Source organism: Artemia sp. Qi Xiang Cuo, chromosome 1, assembly GCF_049724085.1.
Source record: "Artemia sp. Qi Xiang Cuo chromosome 1, ASM4972408v1, whole genome shotgun sequence".
NCBI classification, from domain to species: Eukaryota; Metazoa; Arthropoda; class Branchiopoda; order Anostraca; family Artemiidae; genus Artemia; species Artemia sp. Qi Xiang Cuo.
Window position 1 is genome coordinate 45881544 of NC_142794.1, and position 9121 is coordinate 45890664.

General features: G+C 41.9%; 1 protein-coding gene across 2 annotated transcripts in view; it reads right to left on the minus strand.

Annotated features, from left to right (window-relative positions):
* The window catches only part of LOC148956381 (HMG box-containing protein 4), a 113977-nt gene that overhangs the window by 84526 nt on the left and 20330 nt on the right, over positions 1–9121 (minus strand). The window lies entirely within an intron of this gene.

Genomic DNA, 9121 nt, shown 5'->3' on the forward strand with positions numbered 1-9121 from the left:
AACTCTATTCCCAAGAAACATTGATGGATGAACACCAAGAAAACACCAAGAAAAGTTATAATTATGGCTACGCGTTCCCGGAAAGCGACGCGACACCCTTGGCACGGGTGTCGAGAAGTAAGAAAGCCAACCATCCTATGGTGTTCCCGGTAGGCACCGCTGTTTCGAATATGGCGACGAAGTCGAAAAATCAACAAGCCATATCTTCAAGAAAACCAACAGAAGTCCCAAAGCAAGCAAAATCAACTTCCAAAAAGGATTGGAAGACATCCGTTATTTTCCCATTCTATAGGAAAGCAAATAAAACCGAGTGCCAAAATTTCTGGGGAATAAGTCTAATCGACATTACGGTAAAAAAAAAAAAATTGGGATTATTCTCTTGAACCGCTTCAAAGGGGCAAGAAAGAAAAGAGCCCGTGAAAACCAAGCCAGCATCCATCCGGGAAGAAGCTGTAGTCGGGTAGAGTTGATAATATTTTTGTACTTTGTCTTATTATCCAGCCGTTTGAATGGCATAACCTGCCCCTTATTCTGATATTACTGGACTTCCTTGACGCCTTCGACTAGATGACTCACCAAAAACTTTGGAAAATTCTAGAAAATGAAAGAATGCCCTTGGAATTTATCGTACTGCTTAAGGAATTCTACGAGGGGTCAGTGAGCCGATTTCGAGTTTATGAAGAAGAGAACGAAGACTTCCTGGTTGAGTTTGGAGCAAAACAGGGCTGCGTCATGTCTCCAACTCTGCTTAACTATTGTATTGATTGGGTGCTCGAGAATGCCATTTCTTCTCGTCTAGGAGATCAGATTGGGACAGAGCCTTTAATTTGAAGACTATGATTACGCTGATGATGATGGAATCCTCTTAGACCCAGAGAAAGCAGAGCTTTGTTCGATGATGTGGTGACTTGGGGAGATCACATTGTACTGAAAGTTAGCAGAGGGAAGACAAAATTTATGTTAATAAGCCACCCTGATCCTTATTCACTAACTGTTAACCAAGTGCAGTTGGATAAGGTCAGCAGCTTCACATACCTTGGCTCTCAACTTCTTATCGATGGATCTTCAGACGCCGATATTCAGTAGCGATTGCAGAAAGCACAGACGATCTTTGCTTCCCGCAGTAAACCATTATGGAACCGCCATTAAATTAGTTAAATTAGTGTACGCACTAAAGTCCGAATCTACTTGGCTGCAGATTGAACCATCCTTCTTTACGGAAGCGAAACTTGGTCGGTAAAGCAACTGAATCAAAATGCACTGAAGGCGTTCGAGCATACCTGTCTACGAAGTATCCTCAGGATACACCTGTGTGACCGCATATCAAACGTGGATATACGATGACTGTGCGGCGTCAAGAGAAATGTTGCCCTCACGATCAAAGAATACCGACTGAAATGGTTAGGCCATGTCTTACTGAAGTCATCTGGGTACCTACCTGACCCAATCTTTCTAGCTGAGCCTCTAAAAAACTGGTGGGACCTGGCTAAATCAGATCTTAAACCTATTTAAGGTTCAGTGAAGTTCTGACACAAATGGACAACCCAATGGCTCCCACTTGCAGAATAGCTGGCAGCAGACCACACTACATTGTCCAAACAGTTTCGAAGATCCTCGATACCGGGAAGATCGAAAAGCCTGATTCCCACCACAAGTACAAGGACAAGTAAGTAAACTATCCTACACTGTTAAAAACAAAACTGTGGAAATTTTCTGCCATCTAAAATAATTATTTCTACGCTTTCGAACAATCTATAGTGGAGAGTCTTTACAACCCTCTGCTGCTTAGCAATAAATTATTCAAGTGGAGAGTTTCTCTTTCGCCCGAAGAATATAGGGAGCAGATACAATTTGACTATTTGGACTACGGGGTAGTCTAAAAAGGAAATTTTTTGTTATAAGGTAGTGAAAACCGAAGGAAACATTCAGTTTACCAGTTTTATTGCATATTCTACTCATGAACGTGTTAAATAAGACAGGTTTTACTGCATAAATTAAAATATCAAAATCCCTGACATTCGAACTCGCGTTTTTCAGAGGCAGCGAAATAGCACTGCTTAAGTAAAGAAGGATGTAGGCACAATATATATATATATATATATATATATATATATATATATATATATATATATATATATATATATATATATATATATATATATATATATACATATAATATATATATATTATATATAAAAAATTTGAGCATCCAATCAAAAATTTGAGATCACCACTTTGTTCAACATAGTTGAAAGGTCCAGTAATTCAGTCGTTGGGGATGCCAACCCCCCCCCCCCTTCAAAGCCCTCGGAGCAATGGTAATAAGTTATACTAGCCTAGTTGGCCACTATTAACAGTAGAGGAGGGGGTGTTACTCGTGACCGGGCTCCTTATATGGGCATAGAATACTGACAGGGCTCCAAATAAGGGCATAGCCTCCCTAGGGAGAATGATTACGTAATGGGGTCAATGACCTAAATTGATTGCGTAATCAAAGTGTGTCAACAACAACAACATCGACCTTGACATTCACTGAGAGCGTGCACTTACAACACCGGTACGAACCACGTTGTTTATGGTCCATATATGGGCATAGAATACTGACGGGGCACCAAATATGGGCATAGAGTCATTAGGGAGAACACGTGGTTAATGGAGTCAATGACCTAAATTTCACAACAACAACATCGACCTTGACATTCGCTGAGAGCGTGCACTTACAACAACAACAACATCGACCTTGGAACACCTGTGCTGTCGACCTCAATTCACCTATCGTGAATCAATAATTCCCCTTAGAAACAACAAATTAATTTCCCCTTTCTTGACAGATCAATCAATCAATGACATCATCTGTCAGACTTTAAAAATTTTCGACCTAGAAATATTTCTCCAGGACTAGATCCAAATCATTAATGTCTTTGCCTCGGGAACAACTCTTTTGGTCGAACTCCAAAGGATATTAATAACCAAAGGCCATGGAAACAATTAGGCAAGAAACATCTTAGCGATGAATTGTTTTAGCGCGCGAAAAGGTTTCTTATTAATTTGAAATGCGTTAGCGCAGAGATGCCAATAACAAAGGAACACGCTGAATTTACGTTTAGGGATTATTTGGGCGAAACCGTTTTAGACAGGTTATGGAACTATTTCGGCGAAACAGATAGAGACATTTTAAAAGAAGATTTTTGAAGAGATTTTGGAAGAGGTTTTGAGTGTGGTCGTTATAATACACAAGTTTCATATGAACAGTGTTGTGAGGTCCTCTAACCCAACCCCAAAGGGTTCCAATCCTCCTACCCCAACCCCGAAGGAAGCCTCCGGTCCTCAAAAGCCCCCCACGCTCCCAAAGGCCCTCCACCGGTCCCCAAATGTCCCTCAGGCCCCCAACTGTCCCTCCGGACCCTCAAAGACCCCCCCAAGCTCTCAAAGGGCCACCGGCGCCCCCAAAGGCCCACCCAGACCCCCAAAGGCCATCCCCGGGCCCCCCAAAGGCCCATCGAGCTCCCAAAGGACCAACGGGGTCCCAAAGGCCCTCCACCGACCCCCAACTGCCCCAAAGGCCCTCCCCTGGTCCTCAAAGGTCCCCCGGGCTCCCAAAGGACCAACGGGGTCCCAAAGGCCCTCCCCCGGTCCCCCACAGGCCTCCCCGCACCCCAACGGCCTCCCGGGGCCCCACATGCCCAACCAGACCCCCACAAGCCCGCCCCGGGCCCCCCCAAAGGCCCCGCGAGCGCCCCAAAGGCCAGCAGGGGCCCACAGGCCCTCCACCGGTCCCCCAGGCCCCCAAAGGCCCTCCCTGTGCCCAAAGGCCCTCCCTGTGCCCCAAAGGCCCCCCCGGCCCCCAAAGGTCCCCCGGACCAGAGAAGCGCCGCCGGGATAACACACACACACACACACACACACACACACACACACACACACACACACACACACACACACACACACACACACACACACACACACACACACACACACACACACACACACACACACACACACACACACACACACACACACACACACACACACACACACACACACACACACACACACACACACACACACACACACACACACACACACACACACACACACACACACACACACACACACACACACACACACACACACACACACACACACACACACACACACACACACACACACACACACACACACACACACACACACACACACACACACACACACACACACACACACACACACACACACACACACACACACACACACACACACACACACACACACACACACACACACACACACACACACACACACACACACACACACACACACACACACACACACACACACACACACACACACACACACACACACACACACACACACACACACACACACACACACACACACACACACACACACACACACACACACACACACACACACACACACACACACACACACACACACACACACACACACACACACACACACACACACACACACACACACACACACACACACACACACACACACACACACACACACACACACACACACACACACACACACACACACACACACACACACACACACACACACACACACACACACACACACACACACACACACACACACACACACACACACACACACACACACACACACACACACACACACACACACACACACACACACACACACACACACACACACACACACACACACACACACATCACACGCACAAACTTACACACGCACGCACGAAAACTTACACACGCACGCACACACACACACACACACACAAAAACTAACACATGCACAAGAAAACTTACAAGCACACAAAAACTTACATGAACACAAAAACTTACACACACACAAAACTAAAACACACAAACACACTAAAAATCACACACACACACGCAAAAACTTACACACACACAAAAAAAAATACACACACAAAAAAAAACACAAAAACACAAACAAACACAAAAAAAAATTACAAATTAACACACAAAAAAAATAACACACACTCGCACAAAAAATAAAAAAAACACACACACAAAAAAAACTTAAACACACACACACGAAAACTCACACACACACGCCAAAACTTACACACACACAAAAACTAACACATGCACACGAAAACTTACACACACACACACTAAAACTTACACACACACGTCAAAACATACACACACACACACGCAAAAAATTAAACACACACAAACACACAAAATTACACACACACACACACACACACACAAAAACTTACACATGCACACGAAAACTTACATGCACACAAAAACTTACATGCACACAAAAACTTACACACACACACACACACAAACTTACACACACACACACACGAAAACTCACACACACACGCCAAAACTTACACACACACAAAAAATTACACACACACACACACACACACAAAAACTTACAAATGAACACATAAAAACTCACACACACACGCACAAAAACTTACACACACACACACACACACAAAACTTACACACACACACACACGAAAACTTACACACACACACCAAAACTTACACACACACAAAAACTTACACACACACACACACACACACACAAAATAAAACACAAACACACAAAAAAAAATAAAGCCCACAAAAACAAAAACACACACACAAAAACACACACACACATAAACACAAAAACAAAAAAACATATATAAACACGCAAAAGATTAGACAAACAAAAACTTACACACACACACAAAAACGTACACACACACGCAAAAACTTACATGCACACAAAAACTTACATTCACACAAAAACTTACACACACACACACAAAAACTTACACACACGCACAAAAACTTACACACACACACACGAAAACTTACAAACACACGCCAAAACTTACACACAAACACAAAAACTTACACACACACACACACACACACACAAACACTTACACATGCACACGAAAACTTACATGCACACAAAAACTTATACACACACACGAAAACTTACACACACACGTCAAAACTTACACACACAACAGCTTAGACACACAAAAACTTACACACACACACACACACAAAAACTTACACCCACACGCAAAAACTTACACAGACAGGCAAAAAGTTAGGTGTATGATTAGGTTAGCTTAGGTTAGATTAAGTTAGGTTAGGTTAAGTTAGGGTTGGCGAGGGTAGCCTTCGGACGCGGGCGGACGTATGCTAACCTAGCCTAACCTAACTTAACCTAACCTAAATTAATCTAACCTAACCTAACCTAACCTAATCATGCACCTAACTTTTTGCCTGTCTCTCACCTAACCTAAGCTAACCTAAGTGAAGCGTACATGGGCTAACCTAACCTAACTTAACCTAACCTAACTTAATCTAGCCTAACCTAACCTAACCATACTCGCCGGAAAAGGTTAGGTGTCGTCTCTTTGTGTGTGTGTTGTCCCTGTGTGTTAGTCGTCTCTCTCTCTGTGTGTGCGCGCACGTAACCTCGTCTACTGTGAATTTCAACCATTCAGGCTGGTGGACTAAGACCCCAATTCTGAGCTAGTGAATTTCCACCATTCAGGCTGGTGGACTATGACCCTAATTCTGAGCTAGTGAATTTCCACCATTCAGGCTGGTGGACTGAGACCCCAATATTGAGCTAGTGGATTTCCACCTTTCAGGCTGGTGGACTATGACCCCAATTCTGAGCTAGTGAATTTCCACCGTTCAGGCTGGTGGACTGGGTCCCCAATACTGAGCTGGTGGACTAAGACCCCAATTTTCCAACTCTTGCATTTCATGACAGAAATTCTAAATGAACTTCGAAAAATCATGAGAATGTAACTATGAGAAGGTAAAGCACAGCAAGTCACTACTGAAATATTCCAACTCTTGCATTTAACGATAGAAATTCAAAATAAAATTTGAAAAAATAAGACAATGTAACTGTGATATGGTAGTTTTCGTGTGTGTGCATAAGTTTTCGTGTGTGTGTGTGTAAGTTTTTGTGCGTGTGTGTAAGTTTTTGTGTGTGTGTATGTTTTTGTGCGTGTGTGTGTGTGTGTGTGCGTATGTTTTCGTGTGTGTGTGTAAGTTTTTGTGTGTGTGTGTGTGTTTGCGTGTGGGTGTAAGTTTTTGTGTGTGTGTGTGTGTGTAAGTTTTGTGTGTGTGTTTTTTTGTGTGTGTGTGTGTAAGTTTGCGTGTAGGTGTGTTTGTGTGTGTGTGTGTGTAAGTTTTTGTGTGTCTAAGCTCTTGTGTGTGTAAGTTTTGTCGTGTGTGTGTCAGTTTTAGTGTGTGTGTGTGTATAAGTTTTTGTGTGATTGTTAGTTTTATTGTGATTGTGTTAGTTTTTGTGTGTTTGTGTGTGTGTAATTTTTTGTGTGTGTGTGCTTGTTTTGGAGTGTGTGTGTTAGTTTTCGTGTGTGTGTGTGTGTAAGTTTTTGTGTGTGTGTGTGTGTAATTTTTTGTGCGTGTGTGTAATTTTTTGTGTGTTTGTGTTAGTTTATGTGTGAATGTAAGTTTTTGTGTGCTTGTTAGTTTTTGAGTGTGGGTGTTAGTTTTTGTGTGTGTGTGTTTGTTTTTGTGTTTCTTATATTTTTCGTGTTGATATAATTTTTTTGTGTGTTTGTTTTTGTTTGTGTGTGTGTGTGTGTGTGTGTGTGTGTGTAAGTTTTTGTTTGTGTAAGTTTTTTGTGTGTGTAAGTTTGTGTGTGTGTGTGTAAGTTTTTGTGTGTGTAAGTTTTGGTGTGTGTGTGTAAGTTTTCGTGTGTGTGTGTGTGGTTTTGTGTGTGTGTGTGTGTGTGTAAGTTTTGTGCGTGTGTGTGTGAGTTTTTTTGTGTTCATGTGTAAGTTTTGTGTGTGTGTGTGTGTGTGTGTTAGTTTTTGTGTGTGTGTCTGTTTTGGCGTGTGTGTGTGAGTTTTCGTGTGTGTGTGTGTGTTTACGTTTTGTGTGTGTGTGTGTTTGTATTTTTTTGTGTTTTTTTTTGTTTTTTTTTTGTTTTTTGTTTTCTTTTGGATTTGTAAGTTTTTTTGTGTGTGTGTGTGTGTGTGTAAGTTTGTGTGTGTGTGTGTGTGTAAGTTTGTGTGTGTGTGTGTGTGTAAGTTTTGGCTTGTGTGTTTAAGTTTTCGTGTGTTTTTGTGTCAGTTATAGTGTTAATGTTTCATTTTTTTTGTGTGTGTAAGTGTTGGCGTGTGTGTGTAAGTTTTAGTGTGTGTGTGTGTAAGTTTGTGTATGTGTGTGTGTGTGTAAGTTTTGTGCGTGTGTGTGTGTTTTTTTGTGTTCATGTGTTAGTTTTTTTGTGTGTGTGTGTGTGTGTGTGTGTGTGTGTGTGTGTGTGTTAGTTTTTGTGTGTGCGTAAGTTTTGGCGTGTTTGTGTGTGAGTTTTAGTGTGTGTGTGTGTGTTAGTTTTGTGTGTGTGTAATTTTTTGTGTGAATGTAAGTTTTTGTGAGCATGTAAGTTTTAGAGTGAATGTGTAAGTTTTTGTGTGTGTGTGTGTGTTAGTTTTTGTGTGTGTTTGTTTTGGGGTGTGTGTTTATGTTTTTGTGTGTGTGTGTGTTTTTTTGTGTGTGTGTGTGTGTGTGTGTAAGTTTTTGTGCATGTGTGTGTGAGTTTTTTTTTTTGTTAATGTGTAAGTTTTTGTGTGGGTGTGTGTGTGTGTGTAAGTTTTTGTGTGTGTGTGTAAGTGTTTGTGTTTGTGTGTGTGTTTTCGTGTTTGTGTGTGCGTGTGTAAGTTTTGTGTGTGTGTGTTTGTGTAAGTTTTTGTGTGAATTTAATTTTTTGTGTGAATGTTAGTTTTAGTGTGCATATGTAAGTTTGTGTGTGTGTTTGTGTGTAAGTTTTTGTGTGTGTGTGTGTGTAAGTTTTTGCCTGTGTGTGTAAGTTTTTGCGTGTGTGTGTAAGTTTTCATGTGTGTGTGTGTGTAAGTTTGTGTGTGTGTGTAAGTTTTTTTGAGTGTGTGTAAGTTTTTGTGTGTGTGTAATTTTTTGTGTCGTCTAATGTGAATTTCAAACATTCAGGCTGTTGGACTAAGACCCCAATTCTGAGCTAGTGAATTTCCACCATTCGGGCTGGTGGACTAAGACCCCAATTCTGAGCTAGTGAATTTCCACCGTTCAGGCTGGTGGACTGGGACCC